The sequence below is a fragment of the Sinocyclocheilus rhinocerous genome, unplaced genomic scaffold, assembly GCF_001515625.1.
Source record: "Sinocyclocheilus rhinocerous isolate Xijiao unplaced genomic scaffold, SAMN03320098_v1.1 scaffold584, whole genome shotgun sequence".
Taxonomy (NCBI): domain Eukaryota; kingdom Metazoa; phylum Chordata; class Actinopteri; order Cypriniformes; family Cyprinidae; genus Sinocyclocheilus; species Sinocyclocheilus rhinocerous.
In genome coordinates this window covers 1,017,941-1,036,406 of record NW_015630348.1, presented here as the reverse complement: position 1 = coordinate 1,036,406, position 18,466 = coordinate 1,017,941, and the positions used below count along the sequence as shown (strand labels likewise).

The 18,466-nt window shown below is 37.7% G+C and overlaps 1 protein-coding gene across 1 annotated transcript in view; it reads right to left on the bottom strand.

Annotated features, from left to right (window-relative positions):
- The window catches only part of LOC107740124 (teneurin-3-like), a 133,406-nt gene extending 121,579 nt beyond the window's left edge, over positions 1 to 11,827 (bottom strand). Inside the window, exon 1 of the mRNA XM_016552441.1 lies at positions 11,818 to 11,827. The gene's annotated coding sequence lies outside the window, so the exon portion shown is untranslated. The remainder of the gene's footprint in view (positions 1 to 11,817) is intronic.
- Positions 11,828 to 18,466: the final 6,639 nt, after the last annotated feature.

The window sequence follows — 18,466 nt, the reverse complement described above, 5'->3', positions numbered from 1 at the left end:
AAAAATGTTGTTGGCATGAGTTTTAGCAAATATAGGCTAGGAATCACCCGCTTACAAAAGTTTAGAAGGAATGAGAAGCAGAGATATAAATCACAGTAGAGCTCTGGCGGTCATATCATGCTCAGATGGGCACTGACCCATGGGGCCATTGAAAAGCAAAGACTCAGCAGTGAGCAGAGAGGCCAATGGGAACTATACTGTAGCAAGAGGCAACCAGGCAAGAAGATGTCACTTGACTATACCTCACTTACGATGATCTAATGGCAACGGTTTCACTAAATCAGATGCCCGACCATCTGGCGTAACTGAAGAAAGGTGAGAATGAAAGTGGATCATGACCTCGGGCACTTCAGATGACCAACAAAACAGAAAAAAACAGACTACAGTCATAAATGATCTGCCAAATGAAAAGCAAATAAAACATTTTAATTTTAAGGTAAAGTGATAGTTTATTCAAAAATGAAAATTAGAGAAGGAAAGCTGTACACATTTTTAAAAAATACAGATTTCAAAAGCGGGTTTTCATAGCAATGCCATAGAAAAAAAAAATTGGGTTTGCCAAAGAATCTTTCAGGAAATGAGGACAGACATTTCATTTTTAACTGAAATCTTTCAATCTATTTAATGTATTTTTCAAAGCTCAGGACTGAGTTTTTTTTGTTTTTGTTTGTTTGTTTGGTCAGCAGCAATGCTATTTTCATGTCAAGAACAAAGTTTATAGCAGTAGTCACAAAATTACTGCTAAAAAAAATTATATAAGACATTTAAGAATACAACATTTAAAAAAAATCTAAAATACATTCATTTTTAAAATACACCACTTACACATTTTTAAATAAAAATGTTGCCTATTTAGATTAAAATCAGTGCTGTCCAGTAAAGGCCGGGACACGGTCGGGCTAGTTTGTTTGGTGTGTTCCACTCGTCGGGCTCACATGGGCGGCAGTTTGCCCAATTCAACATGTTGAATCGGCAACGTGATCTTTCCCAATCATTCTAATACGCGAATGTTTTCATAACAACATGAGCCGCTTAAAATTATTAAAGTTATCAACGTTACTGATATTCAAAATGGTAAGCAAGCGCTGCTTTGTTTACGTTTTGTATATCTGCGTTTCTCTCGTATATCTTTGTTTCGGTTTCTCCTCTTGAATGACGAATATATACTATTGATAGCTGCTTATATAGACAGTTAATTCCTCTCACGCATGCGCAGAACGCACGTGTTAGTTTGCCGTCGGCTGTAGTCTGTGCGGTGTGTTCGAGCGCAGCTTTTTGGCCCGACGCTGCTGACGTGAGGCGACAACACCGTTGGCTTTCATCGCAGCTAGTTCTTTGAAGTCGGCTTGTGTCCCGGCCTTAAGATAGAATATGATATGATCATTTGAGTTTGACAAGAAAGGCATGATGGTGATTCTTCACCTTTCAATAAATAACCATGTGTAAATCCTGAGTCACCTAAACGGCACCTAGTAAAAACAACATGATCATACTACGATTTGTAAAAAAAAAACAAAAAAAAAAACGTATTGTTATACTAGTATTTATTTAATAGAAATAATGGCATTTATCCCATTCCATCTGCCACTTTAAATATAGGAGTTCATTACTGGTTTAAGGTCAGAGGGTGGAAATTCTCAAGACTGAGCAAAGACGTTATCAACAGTGATTTAAAAAAAAAACATTTAGCCTAATGTTTCACATAACAGCCTGTTTACATGCACTACATAATAATAATAAAGTAGTCAGAATTATTGTGGTATCATTTTGCAACCTCTCTGAAATCCATTTGTTGTTGTTTGTTTCAAAATTTCCATTGTCAATCAAAAAATATCTGAATTATTCTGAATGATCTGTCTGGGTTTATCCTGTTCTGGAAAGCTGTACGTGATGTTTGTCCACACCTAATGGATTCACAATAACTGAGAGCACCGCCAAATAAGGCACCATGACTTTCAACCAAAGCAGTCACCCATAGTTAAATAAATTAGTGGCAACCTTCATGACCCATCTTTCTTACCTGAAGCACATTGCGTATTCTGCGGATGGTGTGAGAGCGTGGGTCTGATGGCTGAAAGTGCACATCTACAGCAAGTCTCTTTGTTCGGTAATTACATTTCATTGGGACTAGCTGCGGATATCGGATTCCACCTCTGACCCCAAACTCCATAAATAATGATCATCATAGCAATGTCAGCCTCCCAGCTTAGTACTACCATCCAGATGTTGTGTGCCCGCCTTCCTATCTTCATCTTACTTCGTTAACCCCAGATCCATTTTATCAACCTTTTCACACCCAAGCAGTACATTTCTCATGTATTTTCATCATCTGAAACCGCAGCATTTTTATGGGCACGCTATGGTTCAGCCTTATTATTTTCTTTTCATTGTTACATCATATTTAGCAGCAAAAGCAATGTATGTGCATCCTTGAAAATCTTCTTCTAAAAGAACTAATCTACGGTATGTATCCAATATGCATTCATTTGCTTAACCTCCATCATTTCTCGCCATCATTCCTCTAAACTTCTTTAACATCAGCTTCCATATCCTAAACATCAGTTTAATTTTGTTAACTAATTTTGTTCCTATTCAAACTGTAACCTAAGGATAATTAATAATTCATGACATAAATATGAAAAGTAAATATAAGAAATAATGATGTATCCTACCTAATAAGCAAACTTCCAGGCAAATGGGTTAGTCATCACAGCACTATGACTCTTCTGCTTGTTTCGACTATTTTGGTATGGAAACATATTGCTGGAAATAGATCAAATATAGGCTTTTTAAAGAGACCACAGACTTTAACAGTATCCAGTTACTTCTCTGGAGTATATAAATTTGCTTTAAAGCTGCTCATCCAGTGAGACATGGGATGGTAGCTTGGTGAGAGAAGGCCAAGGGGGAGATGGTCTGGCTGTAAAAACTCCAGCTCAGAGTGCCAGCAGATAGGATAACTAACAAGCTTTTCAACCGGAACATTGCACACAATCATCCTTAGTAAAAAGTAACTTTGAGTAAACTTCTAAGAGGCTGATGTATGTATCTTCAGAAGCATGCTGCAATACAGTGTAACTGTATGCATAAACATTTCTCAAAAACAATGACAAATAGTCCAAAGAGACATTAATAAAAAAGATCAGACAATTTAAATGCAAAGAAAAAGGGCTTCATGTACAGAAAACAGAAGTTTTTTTTTTTTATTACCATTGATGGTCCTATTAAGAATCTTTAACATTTACAGTTGGCAAAGGTTCTTAAGAGTCTTTAAAATGTTCTTCACACTAAGACAAAAAAAAATGGTCCTTTTAAGAACTGTTCACTGAAAGGTTCTTTGTTCTACAGCATCACTGTGAAAACTCTCTTTTTAAACCTTTATTTTTAAGAGTGTAAAGTAAACTTTTTTGGGCACTCTGCACTCTATTTTATACAAATATATTGTCGTATTTAATTGTAACAGAGTTATAGACTAATTTCTTATTTTATTACAGACAGTAAAAATGTGAAAATGAAAGAGGTTAAACTCAACCTAGAAACTTTGGAGAGGAGAAATAGGACCAAAACAGAGTGGAAAAAATCTGATGCTCTCAATATATGCTTATAGTCTCACATATAATCTCATCAAATAATCTTTGCTGTATTTTCTCTTTTTCAGAATCAGAATCAGAATCAGAAAGAGCTTTATTGCCAAGTATGTTTGCACATACAAGGAATTTGTTATAGGCGGCGAATAGAACGGCTTACAGTTAATGAAAAGCGCTTCTAGATCGGAACAGCACATCTTCTTTAACACTGTTACATCTGTACACCACCTTTCGTTGATGTAAAAACATGTCCCGCCGCCGCGTGATTTCCCCGTTGATTCTGCGTCGCGGTCCGCTCTGAACAGCTGAAAGCCCGGGAGACTCAACGCGCTGTCCGGAATGGCGTCATTCAGCCAGGTTTCCGTGAAACACAGAGCAGCAGAGTGTGAAAAATCCTTATTTGTCCGGGAGAGCAGAAGAAGTTCGTCCGTTTTGTTGGGTAGAGAGCAGAGATTCGCCATATGGATGCTGGGCAACGGCATTCTGAATCCGCGCTTCCTGAGCTTCACGAGCACGCTGGCTCTCTTCCCCCGTCTGCGCGTCCTGAAGCGCTTGATCAGCGCAGCAGCTCCGCCGACTACAACGTTCAGCAAAACGTCCGAATAAACGAAATCCGGTAGAAGATTTGTAGCACTTGCTATAACAAAACACAGTGTCTCGCAGGTCCACATAGGCTTATCTGAGTCAGACAGAAACCTGAGAATGGAGCAAACATCCAGAGTTAAATCTGCAATTCCCTGATTTATATATTTACCTGATGCAACTTAAGAATGGGTCAAATCATACATCACTCCAAATGGGTTGCCTATTGGTAGAGGGTTGCTGCGAACAAAATGCATGAAATAAAACAACCTGATACAGTAAGCTGCTACTTAGCTCTCCAATTTCTAGAAAATGCTCTAGTGGTCATTAATGGCATGTTTAACCATACGGACAGTGAGTAATCCTGCTCATTATTTAGTACGGTGTATATAATAAATTCTTGGTGGTAGTCTGTAAGATCTCTCTCTGTGACAGAGTACCCAGATGGCACCGCACTGTTGTTAACATCCATGCATTGTTTATTCATGCCTATGATTATATAGAACTGCACACAATAAATTGTATAACTCCCCACATTAAGATTAAGATTAAGAATTAATTTAACACCCACCATTCTGCAAACAGTAAAGGTGAAGATACAAGTCGGTTTCTCCAGCGTTAGCATCTCATTAGGATGCATTACACTTTAATTGAATCAAAATCATTTTTATGTCTGCATCAGCAGCATCCTCCTCCATCATTTCACTGCCTTACTCTGCCGTCTGGAAGCCTTTCTTTAATCCTCCTGCCCAAATCTTTCAAATCATCCTCCACAGTCCGCGACCAGCCACTAAAGTTCGCTCCAGGCTACTAAGTGCACATAGCCCAAAGAAATACAGAACCTCTCCCCGCCATCGCCACCGTCCCCAACTCAGCACGTTCTGAGCTTTAGTGTGGCCGCCACCACCGACAATAGCTTGCTTTGACAGCTTTGCATAATTCATGCGCTGCACTGCTCTCCCTGAGCCCAGCCCAGCCACTCGCTCGCTGTGAGACAACGGGAAGAAAAAATACAGATGGGAAACAAGGGCACGCTTCCATTAGCCGGTGCCTGTTCCCACACTACACTGCTGCACCCTGGGATAGTGCCACTATTGTCTGGGGGTCGTCATTTTCACCACCCCCGCATCACGGTGGAGATGCAACGCAGAAGACACAGATGTGCACAGGCCTGGAGGAAGACACATCCACTTGTGTTCCTCTTTTTCAGTATTCATGACCTCAAGGCTGTGCTTTTCTTAGACGCGTTTGGAGTAAGAGGTTTGCCGGTCAGATTTAATTTAGAGCATTAATGGTTATGTCTGATATTCTGACTAAAAACATCGACTAGGATGTGCAGCTTCTTTCGAGAGAACTAAATGGTTTGAGTGATCCTGAATTATTGCTTTAAGACCAATAAGACACCCAGTATTTTCTTAAATTAGCCTATGTAATAATGCACAAAAGTCCTCTTGCAAGATGACGACGTCCTCAATGGCTGTTTTGAAGAAGTGTTTTAATTACTGCACTTCCAATTAAATGGGCAATTTCTACATGAAAACGTGTTTCGGCATGGGCCTTAAAATGATCATGCAAAACTTTTACAATTCTCCTCATGTCAGCATTTGAAGAGGTGGGCGCCGAGGTTATATAGGTCATGATAGCACACTCAATATCAGAATACAGAGATCACAGGTTCTTATTAAAAAAACATTTTACTGAAATGTCTCACACGGCACTGCCATGGGCTTTTTTTTTTCTTACGCCCTCAGTTCTGAAGATAACTTCTGCAGCTTTATGATTCATAAGAGTTTCATCATAGGAGGGAGAAAATCATATTTGTGCATGTTTATGAATATATACATGCATTCAGTACGCATGCATTTAAGTTAACCTGGACAAAAATGCATTGTTGACAGAAAAAAAAAAAAATCAGTTGCATTTGTGTATGTCACATTATTACATTCAGAAATAATCTAAAATATCAGTCACATTTACAATTTACAGAAAATTTACCATTTACAAATAATATAAACACTACATATATTTTAGTTCCCCTCACTCCACAACAAATCTATTCAAAACAGAACAGCGATGAAAAAAATCTAAATTATAAAGCAAACATAAATTGTAGTGGCAAGCCTAAAATCATTTATTTAAAGCAAAACTGAAACTACCAGCGTGTTGAAAATGTCTTGTACAAATAAACTTGAAACTCACATATCTCCCACATTCAGCTCAAATCTAAATGAGTGCACTTTGAGCACTGCATAAGTCACTTTGGGGTATAAGGGAATATATAATGGATAAAAGTACCGTTTTCTGTTTGTGTATGTTTCTGGATATATAATACGTATGAATATATCCAGAAACACGCAGAAACAGAAAACAGTACTGTTATCCATACTTTCAAACATATCCACATACATTCAATGCATACACATTCAATATATAGGGCCCTATGAAATGCGTTTTATTTTTTCCCAAATTCCAGAGGCAGAGGCGGAAAACACTGTGAGTGCCACGTGTGCTTCAGTATGTGTGTAGTAAACGAAACCATGCGTCTGCGCCAGTCATTCACACAGAGACACGCAGAACATGCAGGATTCATACTTAAATAGTATTTTTGCAGCTTAATATTCACAGACACTATTCCATATCACATTTTGTTTCAAGTGAACCAACATACTTTTGATTTATTCATCCAAAATTTGGCAAATTCTGTAACATTCTGCGTTATACAGTAAATTCCATTTTATGACTGGATTCCGTGATTCCGTCCACGTTTTCTGTATCACAGAAATCATAGGGCCCTAAATATAGATCAACAATGTTTATAAGAATGTAAACATCTTGATTGCTAGCATTATGGCCAACAGTGTTCCCTTGAGAGGTGATGGAGGTTTTTAGATAAACACAGTGTCTTGTAAATCTAAATGCATAGACTGTACAGAATGCAACATTTTGTGGTTACATAAATTTAAAGATGACTTACCAAGTTTTCATTCACTTGATAAGTTAAATGAAAAGAGAGAACTGATGGGAAACCTCAGGTGAAATCATTCAGCAGTATTGAGCAAATGCGGTGACAGCAGAGGAAAGCAAATGAACAAACCAATTTGCCTCGACTTGATATCAAGATGAAGATTGAAGGGAAAATAACTTTGATTTCAACATGGCGGATTTTGATTACTTTTTTAAGGAACATTTTTGTCAGTAATCACCTGAAATTGTTTTCACCTCAAATTATAAAGTGACATTGGCTTTTCCTCTTAGCTGTTTTTCAAGTATTCAGCAGCAAACAAACTTAATCACACCACACTAGACATCCTAATCCAAATTAATGCACTCCATCCTAAACTGTATTTTTTAAAAATCATCAATTTAATTTCATTACAGAATATGATTTGTGCCACATGCATCTCCTAACTCATTTCTCATATTACACTCGTTACCATTTTTCTCTTCATTTTTTGTTCTCATATATAGCATTAGCTTTTGACTGTCATCTCTGCAGGACATTAATGTAAATCCCTTGGTTCCAGAGCTGAGGCAGTTTGGAAGAAGGATACTGGCGAGTTTCATTGCCTGGTCAGCGCACTTCCTGCCTGTGGCAAATCATAGGCTGCCTCCAACACAGCAGGAGGCAGGCAAGAGAGCTCCACAGCAAATTGGAGAGTGGTGCGGGGGGTGTGGGAGGGCGGGTGAAGATGGGGGGAAGTGAGAAAAAGAGAACGAGAGAGAATTTAAGACTGATAGGAAAAGAAACAAGGATGTTATGGAGGTTGGAAAAGTGTACTGCAGGCAGCCAAGTCTGTCATGGACTTTAGGACATCTATAGCACACAGAGAATGTCTCTGACTTGTAGCAGCTCACGCACACACACACAATCACAATCCACAATGTTCCTATCCCTTAGGGTGAAACAAAACGCAAGACCAGAAATGCACAGACACTTTCTAGATGCTACAGAGACAGAAAGTTGAGATACAAATGCAATAGCAATACATCACACCACTGGCTCTTGTAAAATCATGTAAAGTGTCATGTAAAGACAGATGCTGCAGGTAGCAATCCATCACAATTCAGTGCTAATAAGCACACAGAGGCACAATGCACAAGAGACCTTGGCTGACATTTATTTCAGCTTGTCTCACATTGAAATATGCCTGGTTTTTAGCTAATAAAAGTAGATTTGATATAAAACAATACTAGCAAAAAGAAAAAAAATCTCCAGTATTACAAATTACATAGATTCCATTTCAAGCATGCCTTTAACAACAAACCAAGTGCCTAATTTAAAACACTACATGCCAACTTCATTGCAACACCTTATTCATTAAAGGACCGGTATTCGGCCCATATATCCATCAAAAGCACTTGCTCTTGCTGAAACAGTCCAGTCCTTTGAGACTTACTTTGCATGTATTTGTGTCGCTGCATTTTTTGAAATCCTGATTTGTCCTCCACTCCAGCTTTAATGGCAAGCCAATTTTAAATGACACCAGTTTAAAGAGTAATCAATATGTGTAAAGTCTTGGAGTCTTGGTGTAAAGTGCTGGAGTTCACGAGGGAAATCAGATGTCAATTTGGCCGTTGGATCCTGTCACTGCAACTGCTGGCAAAGAGTACAAAATCTCTGATTTTCCAACAGTGACTTTAAATTGATTAGCCTTTAATTCTCTGAGGTGTTAAACTTTGTTGCTTTAAGCAAATATTGAGCAAGATATTTGTGACAAGTATTTGTGCCCGGCTTTTGGCTTACTTGTTTGTTATAGCATTTATTTGTGTGCTTGTTAGTCGAAGCATGTAATGGCTAAAAACAGATAAATCTTATGCAAATGCTATAAATGGATTTCAGCCAAAGACAATTTTCAAATCCTCCACATTTTAAAAATATGGCATATGGGGACAATAAATGTGTGTAGACGATAAATCTGATTAATCCTTTACAGGCTGTGATAACCTGGACAATGCTAAGCCGACAGAGATTGGGTCTGTCCACTGTGATTATGCAGAATAAATATAGTGTAAATGTGATACGCAAAGGCTGGCGTGCTGGCAGTGTGTGTTTGTCAGGGTACATTAACCTGTGCCTGTTTGCTTAGCACTGTTGAAATAGGCACTGATGGCTGAACTACTTTCGTAGACACACACAGTCTTATACACTCTATCTCTCTCTGCGCTGGACTAAAAAAACACCTTCACCAGGAGTGCGTAAGCAAATAAACAAATATTGAAAGAAGTGACCAGGAATTTCGTACTCAATAAACTGCCAAAAATGTCACTGTAGAATTGAATAGTGCTTCAGAGCATTTTTCAAACAAGCAGAATGCATAAAATTATCATTTACAGATGGAAAGACTGGAGAAATAACAAGGAAAGAATAGACTGACTACAGTAACATTATATAAGAGGCCTGCCATTATGATTTAGTTCTGCAAACATTTGTTATTTTAAGATGTCATAAATTGTCCTTGATGGTGCAGCGTATTAAAGCACTAACTTCTGCCTGAATATGTGATACATGAGGGAGACAATATCTTCTAAATAAGCAACTGACATGGGTGACCTTTCATTTTGTTTTTTATCTCTCGCTTTGTTTTTTCCCCTCACTCTCTTCCCTTTTTCAGCCCCCAACCAGGCAATGTGTGTGCTCTTCCCTAATCAGGGGATGATGCGGCCATGTGTTTTCTCTGCAATCAAGGGTCTATGTTCACAATGTGACCTCTATTTTCAACGTGCCACAAAAACTGTCAGATCAAAACATGAACTGGCTGAGAATTTGTTGGGCTTCAATGCGTCATTGTCTTATTCTCAACGTGTCAAAAGAGTGTGAATCTATGGATCCAGAGAATGTGAATGTAAGAATCAGCTACACACTGTTTCTGTATCATGATCGAGATAATCAGAGCACAAATCAAAATGGCAGGCCTCTACGGAGTACCTTTTCGGTCACAACAAATCCTGATGTTGTGCTTCTTTCGTTCCGCCATGTTGTATCGCAGTGACTTCTAGCTTTTCATACCATGCAAAAGCCTTTTGGGATAAAATATGGATATGTGGAATTATATGTGGAAACTAAGGTTACGATCACAATATGCATTTTATGAGACAGATTAAGGAGTTGTCAGCGTTACAAAAAAACTGAAACGGAATCAGTTTGAATAAATCAATGCTAATGAAAAAAGCTTTGAAAATCAATTTTAGTCATACCTTACTTGGTAACTGTTCAATAGTCTGTATCTGAGTCTATAATGAGTGTCCATATAAGCTTTGTTGAACTGATTTGATGATGTTTTGTCTTGTAAATCGCTTTGTGCCACCAGTGCCCTTGATGACAAATGAGCTCAATTAGTGATATGCTCATCTCCATGTATAAGTAATCTGAGACAATAATGTAACTGCGACCGCGTTTAATTGGACTCGCAAATGAACGGTTCAGTCACTCGTATGGACTGGCCTCTTTAAGGAGCCTAAAAACCAAGGATCAGATTAACTAGACCAGTGCAATCTGGTTTTGAAGATAATTTCTCAATTCTCTGTGTCTCGTACACAAATGGAACATTAAAACGATGGTTGTAATGCTTGTGTCTTGTAATTGTAATTGAGATCTCGTTATCATGTTTCATCGATGATTCTAAAGGCTCTTAAGCCTGCGCAAGTCCAGCATCAGGTCAGCGAGGTGAAACTGCGCGATAGGAATAACGGATTTAAATAAATACGATAACCTACTGTGGAAGTAACAAGTATTACAATCGCAATGGAGTTCGTAACTTGATGTTTAGCTAACTGTGCTAGTGGCACCAATTAGAGAGAAAAACACAACAAATCCAAACCTTTTTAAACACAACACCAAATGTTTTGTGACGTATTTGTAATATGTATCTTAAAGAAAGTTAAAAATTAAAATAAAAAAATTATACATAATATGAGTGATTTAGTTAGCCTATAAACCTACCGCCCGAAACTGAGCACAATAGGCTATCGAACGCAGGTTTTGTTCACTACAGTTGGCAAAATATGTGCTCTGACTAACTTGTCCCATGTCAAACTTCGTATCATTAGGCTACTAAAAAGTCTATTGAGACCTTTTTTGTATGGAGAAAAAAAAAGGCTAACTTAAGACCACCCCAAACTGGGGGAGTTTGGGGGAAACTTTGGGGGAGTTCAAGCCCTAAGGTACCCCCATAATCCTGGACCATGGTTTTATGCACTGAAGATAGATGGTTAACTACCTGTTTGTGCTCGATTACATTTGCAAACATTTACATGGCATGTCAAGTACAGAAAGAGGCTGTGGGGCGTAGGACAGCTCCTCAGTCCACTCCGAAACTATCCTATTCACGTTTTCCAATATAATGCTGATCCCAAGGTTGCAAAATGCTGTCAATTTGTGCCTGGCTATTTCCTGTACAGCTGGGCGGAATTCAATGCCATTAAAGTGTATGAGGACGCCGAGTATTTCAACTTGCAAATTACAGCTGCAAACGGGTCAATAAAATACTCTCTAGCCTACTTGAAAGGCTGTACATTTATTTATTTAAAAAACAGTGGTATCTCTGTATAATTCCCCAACATACACGTTAACCGACTGCTATTACTAACCAGTCATGACAACATTAAACAAAAGTAACCTGACTCTAATGTGTCTCATATAATTTCTTACCTCGTAAAATTCGGCTTAGATCCGCATTGTAGTGGAACGAGATGAATAAAAACTTTACAGTAGGTATCCAAACTTATTAAAAGCAGCAGCTGTAAGGTGAGGTAAAATAATGGTTAGGACGATAAATTTCCCGCAGTCACGCCTTCCCGCGTCTCCCACACTGAGTGCTCTCGAGCGCGGGGAAATTCCTCCGCAAACGACCAGCCACACACACTGTCTAAATTACGAGACAACGACCTGGACCCGGCGAACCCAGAGGCACAAAGTCCAGAAGCGTTAGTTCTAACTGTGTCAGAAACACATGTGATGGAGCCAAGGACTGTACCACTCCTCTGGTCTCCCTGTGTGTGCGCGCGCTGCGGTGCTGATGAGAGGACGGGTCGTTTGCGCGGGATCCGCGCGATACTAGTGAGACAGTGTCATTAACAGCACGAGGACCCAGAGCATCGCGGAATGCGACAAGAACTGAACAAACCTTGTTTTCTTTTTCATTCTTATTTATATTTAAGTGTGCATTTTCCACAAGAACCTTAATCTTCATAAATGGATGGAAACTTACTGGTATCACAGACTTCTAATGACAATTACGTACTTGTTTTATTAACCCTCATATTCTGTTTTGGGATTTATTGGTTTATGCTTGTAAATATAATATAATATTAACCCTATTTTACATTTTATGTTATGTTCCTCTGCCTTATCACAAACTTATAGGCCAGAGAGAAAAACACAATCAGTCCTCGTTGCTATTTCAGTAGCCTAACCTTGTTGCAACCTAAACATATTGTAGAAAAAGAAAAGAAAAAATAAACAAGTGCCTGTTTACAGTGCATACACAAAGAATCTTATGTGAAAACTCACCGCATTCATATTTTATATGGTTCTATGAAACCCCAGACATAAGTAAGGAAACATTTTTCATGGAGGCCAATTGCGGCAAGTGGAAGTTTCTTTATTACCAGTTCTTACGGGAAAATATTATGTGGTCTGATGCTTGAATGATAAGTATATTTTTCAAGCTATAGCAAAATGGCCTTGGGCGTCTGTCAGAACCCAAACTGAGCATGAGGGTTAAAGTACTTCCCATTAAGACCCAACATACATTCAACAATCTACTAAAAACCCACTGTTTTGAGATGGAGAGTGTGATATTGCATGTGCGATGGAGACTGTGATATTGCATGTAAGATGGAGATTGTGATATTGCATGTGAGATGAAGATTGTGATATTGCATGTGATTTGGTCATAACTAAAACAATCATCATGAATGTGCACTTGCCTAATGGCAATTGACTGGATTCTCTTAAAATAAAAGCTAATTTTGCTTTAGTTAATCAGTTAGTTAGCAGTACAGATGGTGAGGTTTCTATGTGGTATCGTCTCCCCAAAGACTGGCATTTTTCATGTAGTTGTCCCTGCTTAGAGGACATTAGAGGGCCTTTTGGCTTTCATCAAAGAGCTGATGTGAAAAGCACATGGCATATGAATCGCACTTTGATGGCTGTGAAATGACAGCTCTCACAGAAGCTGTGTGTGAAGAATGAAGATCATTAATTACAAAAGCCCCAGCTACTTAATCCCACTCGAAAGAGAGCTTGAGGCGTCTGTCGTTCCCTTTGCCCTCCTCTGTTTTTCGCTTTCCGATATCTCTTGTTTTCCCTTCGGTCGCCCCCATTTCTCCTCCCCCACACCCGTCTAGCCATCTTTTTCTCAGATTCATTCTTCTTTCTCCTCATATTCTTTTCAGCTCTTTTCTTTTCCATTACAAACTGCACTTTTATCTCCTCATTCTTTCTCTGAATTACTCTTTTATCTTCACTCGCCCTTTGCATGTCATGGAGTCCAGCGAGAACAGAATCGAGAGTTCGAGTCCAGAGGTTTTGGACTCAGCAGGGGGAGCGGTAGTGCTCTCCTCACCCTCCTCCTGCGTCCCAGCCTCAGACCTCATGCTGAGATGGAGTTATCTCTCAAGGCAAGCTGTTCCACTCACCAGAGCTTTGTATCCAAGTCTCCACGCCAAACATCAAACTCTCTCCCAACAGGAAGTGCCATTATCTGCATGAAAGCCAGCTTGATCAGTTCTCTACCTTATACTGCAACTGAAGGACAACAACAAAAAAGTGATACGCTTCTATCTGCAGAGGAGCCGAGCTGGTCCAAAATTTATCAGTTTACTCATTATGTAAGTATGTCATTCTTCACACCATGTCAATGAAACGTTTTTGCTCTTTTTGAAATATACCTTGTTGAAGGGCATTTCATGTGACTGTAATGTTCATCATATAAAACAATATACTAATATTTGGAATTGACTGAAATTTGACTGCTTAAAATACGCTTTGCTGCATGAAAGCCAGCTTGATCAGTTCTCTACCTTATACTGCAACTGAAGGACAACAACAAAAAAGTGATACGCTTCTATCTGCAGAGGAGCCGAGCTGGTCCAAAATTGATCAGTTTACACATTCTTCACACCATGTCAATGAAACTTTTTTGCTCTTTTTGAAATATACCTTGTTGAAGGGCATTTCATGTGACTGTAATGTTCATCATATAAAACAATATACTAATATTTGGAATTGACTGAAATTTGACTGCTTAAAATACGCTTTGCTTCTTACTGGCAGTAAACATGTCACAATAACATATTTGTCACCAATTCAGATGTCAACCCTACAGCTTTTCATATTAAACTTTATAACAAGCATTGTAAACAGGGGTTGCTCCCGTCAAACTGTAATTCTTCAACAGACCTTCTGCAAACATTGCTCTGAATAAGGTCTGCCCAAATCCTCAAAACACAATTTCTGGGGCAGTACTAAATGTCTCTTTTTCCAGCTAATCCATCACTTTACCACTGCTGGACTCATTTGTACCCTCTAGTGGGGATGAGTAACAGTGTAATTTGTCATATTAGATGAGGGCACATCTGTCTGTTTGAAAACAAACGATTTGGACATGGAATCTGAGGGTGGTACATGCACATACAGTATTCAAACAAAATATAATTTCCATTGATCGCAATATAAGGGTTATCCTCTAGACATACAGTAGCTGTTCTTTGATATAGCTGAGAAAAATGCTAAATGCTTGTGGGCCTCTGATACGAATGTTTAGACAGGGAAATCAGTGAGGAGGATATACATAATAATCTCTATTTTTCTGTCGTAACAAAGGTGGTGTACAAGATACAGAGATGAAGTTTACTGAATGACTATTCACTGATCCAAATACTAAAATTGCCCACCTTTATAAGCATTCAATCAAAATATATGCATCATCACATTCGGCTCTGAATAGTAGTGTTATCAACATCCTGCCTGGATCCATGTGAATGGATGGCCACCAGTCAACTTCACTGAACTTGACAATGAATCTTACTATGTATGTCACCTTCTATTTCAATGCACAACAGTATCTGAGGTGGTAAACAGCAAAGCGATTTTAAGGGCAAAGAGTTACGGTCCATGAGGGAAAATGAGGAGCTGCACTCTGTTCGGGTTACTCTCAGAGGAGGAATATACCAAATTTAACTGCTAAAAGAGAAGAGCTGATTTTACTCTTACTTTTGTATTCGCTGTTGCTGTGGTTGTATTTCAAGCCTAATCAGATCACATTAGACCAGATCCAAATTTAGCATCTGCAATTTATGTTTTTTTTTTTTTCATGATTTTAAAATAAGTCTTATACTCACCAAGGCTCTATTTATTTGATCCTAACAGTAAAAAAAGAGTAATATTGTGAAATATTGTTACAATGCAAAATAGATGTTTTAATAAATTTTAAAATTTAATTTATTCCCGTGATGGCAAATTTTTAGCAGCCATTACTGCAGTCGCAGTGTCACATGATTCTTCAGAAATCATTCTAATATTCTGCTTTGCTGCTCAAGAAACATTTCTTAGTATTATTAATGTTGAAAACAGGTTTGTTGATTAATATTTTTGTGGAAACTTTTTTCCAGGTTATTTAATAAATATAAAGTTTAAAAGAACAGAATTTATTTGAAATAGAAACTTTTGTAACATTATAAATGTCATTACTGTCACCCAGGTGAAAAAAGTACACTTCCATAATGTACTTAAAGTGCTCTATTTTCACATACTAATTTTATACTTAATATACTAAAAAGTATTCTTTAGTTCTTCTTAAGATAATCAAGTTGCTATCTAATATAACACCCAGATTTTTGACTGTAGAGGAAGTAACCGTACATCCGTCTACATCCGTAAGAACATCTAAGTGTACTCAACTGTGTTATTTTGAGACACCATGAATATGAACTAAAATGAGCTTTTAACATACTATCTCTGTATTTAAAAATGTATTTAGTTACCACTTGTGGTACACTTGAACCCATCTTTCATACACTTTCATACATGGTAACTAAATATTTTTATTTTTACTTTTTTAACACAGAGAGAGCATGTTAAAAGCACATTTTAGTTGATATTCATGGTGGGGGTTTTTTTTCACCTGGGCACTTTTGATCAATTTAATGTGTCTTTGCAGAATAAAAGTATTAATTCCTTAAAAAAAAAAAAAAAACCTTTTGAGAGTAGAACAAGCAGTTTGGTGAATGCATGGATTGATGGAAATAAAGTTGTATACATGTATACAGTATGTACTTCCCCTGTTTGTTAATGTAGTTTTGATAAAAAAATTTTTTACATCAAACAACAACAGTTCTGCCACTACCTTTATAGTATTTGAACATTCACTTCACAACCATAAAGTGTGACAAAAGCCTTTGTTTGATAAGCAAAATGGTATTTAAAGATCACAAAAGTATGGGAGAAAAACTATTTGAATAGGTGACACACAGTCATACGCAGTGGCACATCAGTGAACAATTTACATGTTTGAAAATACTGATGAATTTTAAAGTGACCTTGAAGTGGCATTTCACAGAATCAGTTTCCTAATTAAGTCTGATGTCTCTAGATTACTTCCAAAGACTCACCATGGCACAGAGTAACCTTCCAAATACAGTGTGGTTAACAAGAGGAATTGCTTCATCTGAGGTGACAGTGTTTCCAAAAACTTGGCCACTGATGAGCTACTTACTGTTGAGGCTTATTCTGTTCACTGTGAAACTGTATATTCTAATTAGATGAAGCTGCAAGTCTATTAAACGTCCAAGTTTGGGTCATTCGAAGAATTATCCCCAAACCTACGGATTTAAGACTGCTAAAAAGAGAAAAGTCACCTATGTCAAAACTTTGTAATGTGCAACCACCTAACATAATTCAACCAGGACACTCGTAAGAAAAGCTTGCAGGAATAAAAGCAGAGAATACTTGTGTCTATGCCACGATCTCCAAGCATGAATCTGAAAGCCATGGAGATGAATGACCAGTCAATAGTGATCTCCATAATCGTTAGTCCTCTGGTGATTCATCAAGCCAATGACACTCGTGTCCCTAATACCACATTTATGCTGGTTTGAGCAGAGGAGATTGCGTGCTGTGATTTTCTCCAAAATGATTGATTATATCCAGCCTCTTTTGCCCAGTGTGTGTATGTGTGCGTAGATGAGTAACTGAACGAATGAGCGGGTAAGTGAGTGAGTGAGTGAGTGAGTGAATAAATAAGAGATCAAGTGTGTGAAAGAGCAAGAAAAACTGAGATGCAAACCAGACAGAAATGATTTCGGGAGTAAGTGTGAGTGAATAATCTATCTCTTTGCCTAAAACACTAAAGGGAAATCATATTTTCACACATGTGCACCGTGCATATGCTGGCTATACGCTGTGCGATTTTGCAAAGGTGTTTTGGCCGTCAGAGATTAATTTCAGGAATTTTTGGTTGTAGTCTTGCAGTGTGGTTACTCAATGACTGTCTAATGGAGAGCCAAGAGCAGCACAGCAATTGATAATATATGTGCATCTGTATGTAGAGAAAGAGAGAGTGAGTGAGTGAGTGAGAGAGAGATGAAAAAGTTCAGCTATAGACAATATCTCATTATTTGTTCCCTTAACACTTTAATAATGCACAAATGACCAAATTTTTTAATTAGTGCTGTCAAATGATTAATCGCGATTAATTGCATCCAAAATAAAAGATTTTGTTTACATGATATATGTATGTGTACTGTGTTTATTTATTAAGTATATATAAATAAATACACATACATACTGTATATATTTTGCATGTGTTTGTATTTATATATACATACTAAATATACACAGTACACACTCATATATTATGTAAACAAAAACTTTTATTTTGGATGCGATTAATCGTTTGACAGAACTACTTAAAATATATATAAATATATATTATATAAAGTTTAAGGGTTGGTACAATTTTTAATGATTTTGAAATTGTCTTATGCTCACCTTATACAGTATATGATAAAAATACAACAAAAACAGCAATACCCTGACATTTTAGAACAATTTAAAATAACTGTTCAAATGTCATTTATTCCTGTGATGGCAAAGCTGAATTTTCAGCAGCCATTATTCCAGTCTTTAGCGTCTCATGATCCTTTAGAAATCATTCTGATATACTAATTTTGTGCTTGAGAATTTTTTTTTCATTATCAGTGTTGAAAAGAGTTGTGCTGCTTATTATTTTTGTGGAAACCATGATACATTTTAAGGATTCTTTGATGAATAGAATGTTAAAATTAATATATATATA